The following is a 2975-nucleotide window of genomic DNA, read 5'->3' as shown; positions in this document are numbered from 1 at the left end:
ACATTACTAATGTATAAAATCACATGAACACTCTTTAGATATCAAAGTGTTATTTATTGCTGGCTTTTGAAACAGAAATAACATAGTAACCAACAATACAGCAAAAAATAATTATAGACAAACAAAAGTCCATCTCTCCCATTGGAATTTAAAAAAAAGGGGACCTCTGCTCTGTAAACATCCATGACAGTATTTCTCTTTTGACGACACTGCCTCGATTGTGCAAGTGACAGACCTCTCACGGCAGACGCGTCATCAGCTTATTGTTTTTTTTAGATTGGCCTTCATACAGACTGCCGATCAAACATCCCAAAGCGATTATCGGCTGATAGTGATCGGTAGCTGATCAATCGGAGCAGCCCTAATATATATATATATATGTATGCATACAGTATCTCACAGAAGTGAGTACTCCCCTCACATTTTTGTAAATATTTTATTATATCTTTTCATGTGACAACACTGATGTGAACAAACATTCAGGAGGACACAGAATTCTTAAGAACGCTGCCCGGTGACTTTTATTATTAAAATAGATTAAATAGCCTACTGGAGAGACGCACAGACGCAGGTAGGCTAATTCACACAGGCAACTGTCACCCCTCTCTCTCTCTCTCTCTCTCATAATTAATTCAAGTAGCTAAATGTTATAATTAATTCAAATAAATCTGATCTTACCGCACTATTTCATCTCTTTCTGATCTGAAACGGGCAGAATGCGGAGCTAACGATTCAGATTTCTTAGTATTTATTTATACTTGTAACTTATGAATAATTAATATGAATGTGTGTGTGTGTGTATTTTTATGCATATTCATTGCTATTATTAATATTATTACTACATAATTGATTATATAATTGTAAAAATTATTTATTAATTATTTGGTATTATGTATTTAATTATATGTTTGTGTTTATGTATTTATTAATTTATTTATGTTGAGGATAAAGGTAACACTGCAACATAAAGGAAATTTACCACTTTCTTCCATGAATCTTTTGATGTTTCTTAACATGTTTTTTTTTTTTTTATAAATCGTTTGGGGGTTATCACGATTTTGTCCATTGCGGAGCCAGTTCGCGTTCCATCTCCGTCTGTAGGCATTTTCTTTGAGACGAGATAATTGCCGCCTTTTTCGCCCTGCTACTTTTTCATATTCTTGTTCTTTTGTATATACAGTAATAATCTGACAAAAGGGCTGTTCACACTTACAGTGATCTCCTGCGACAAAGTTGATGAATTTCGGTCATGTGACAAAGTTGGGACTTCAAATGAGCTTCAAAAAGGATTTGTCTTTGGGCACATGCTGGAATATCATAGATTTTTTAAATGATTTTTGTGAAAACCAACAGTACAGTGACCCGTCAACCTCCAGACTCTTTATGAGAACATAAAGTAGAAAGAAGCAAGGTAGCACTTTCAAGCCCCCTGAGATACCTTCAACTTCCACGGGAGGAAGCGGAGGTGGCGGGTGAAGAGGTCACGTTGCTGGCGGGGTGACGGAGGTCGCTGTCACGCTCCTTAACGACACTTTACCAACCGAATGCGCCGGGGTCAGAGGCTGCCACAACGTTGGTTCCTTCTCCTCTTCCTGTCTCTCACTCGCCCCTTTTTTGTCTCCTTTATACAATCTTTTCTACTCCAGCGCTAATGAATTCAGTCATTATAACCAGCTCACCTCAAGCCGCTAACAAGCGGTTTGCGTGGAACACAGACTCATGCCTTCTACCTCAGTGGACAAAGCTGGAGAAAAATATGAAAGAGTCACAAATCAAAATAATGAGCGAGAGCCGCCCCTCCCCGACCTATCTGTCTATTTGTTTTTCTGTCACTTTGAAACCCCTCCCGTTTTCCTTCGTAAACAAAATTACACTGTTATGCGGAAATGTTTTGCTCTCAACAGAAATCGCAAACCATTTCGTAATCGCCTTCAGTTGATTTCTTCCTCTACTATTGCAATCCATTTGAACTATATTAACATTTCGAGACTCAAGAGGAAGCAACGAGATTGCGAAATCGCTCCCAGGACCCACAAGTGTGGCTTCTCATAATATAATTGTCAGTCTAATCGGCCTCGTCGTAAACAGAGGGTTGGCTTAATATTGTTCCCAATGGAAAACGAGCGAAATTACAGCGTTTAACGTGATTAAAGTCAACATAACGCCGCATTTCATGTCCGCCACATTCGATGTGCCTGCTAAGGGGAAGCAAGAATAGGACTGACACCGCCGGCTGCACTCGCTGCAGCTGTGTGATCCAAAAATACATCTAACGAAAGTCACAGGATGGCGACAGAGGCGCGCACGTCCTTCCCTATATCAGCGCGGGGCATGAACATTTCTTTAATAACCCCCTCTGCTGTGTCACAGCGCGTAGCGGGGGCCCGACACCCTCCCGCTCGTGAGGGTTTTTGCCTGTCTCGCTTCTCATTGATACACTTGTTTTCTTTTATTTTGCGACCCCCACCCCTCCAGTCGACTTCAGTGCAAGAAGCGATCGCGACTCATTGACCAGCCAACAGGAAACAACGAAAAGCTGAAGGCTTGGGCTGGGGGGATCGTGCCGTGCTGCCATGCACTGCTGCTGCCTGGCCTACAATGTTAACATCAGCTAGAAAATTCAGTGTGTTTGTTTTCTTCTGTTTATTAGGGGTGTTTGCTAAGACAAGCATCACTTTTGCTAATGCTCATATTTAAGGGATGTAAACAAACACATTGCCCTTAGTATTCAACTTCATATTGCACTGTTTGTGCTACAAGCCTTATGCATTATATATATATTTACAATATTTAATGAAATAACAATTTTATTTTATCTTATATATTCACAAATAATCCAGTTTTCTATTTTTTAGCATGTGATTAATATATATTTACAGTATTTAATTAAATAATTGTGTGTGTGTGTGTGTATGTATGTGTATATATATATATATATATATATATGTATATATATATATATATATATATACACA

The 2975-nt window shown here is 39.0% G+C and overlaps 1 protein-coding gene across 2 annotated transcripts in view; it reads left to right on the top strand.

The window, feature by feature from the left end:
* LOC107593338 (serine/threonine-protein kinase Nek7-like) overlaps positions 1-2975 on the top strand; it is a 45428-nt gene that overhangs the window by 8115 nt on the left and 34338 nt on the right. The window lies entirely within an intron of this gene.

This window comes from Sinocyclocheilus grahami, unplaced genomic scaffold, assembly GCF_001515645.1.
Source record: "Sinocyclocheilus grahami isolate Dianchi unplaced genomic scaffold, SAMN03320097.WGS_v1.1 scaffold169.1, whole genome shotgun sequence".
Lineage (NCBI taxonomy): Eukaryota > Metazoa > Chordata > Actinopteri > Cypriniformes > Cyprinidae > Sinocyclocheilus > Sinocyclocheilus grahami.
This window is presented reverse-complemented; position numbering and strand designations above follow the sequence as displayed.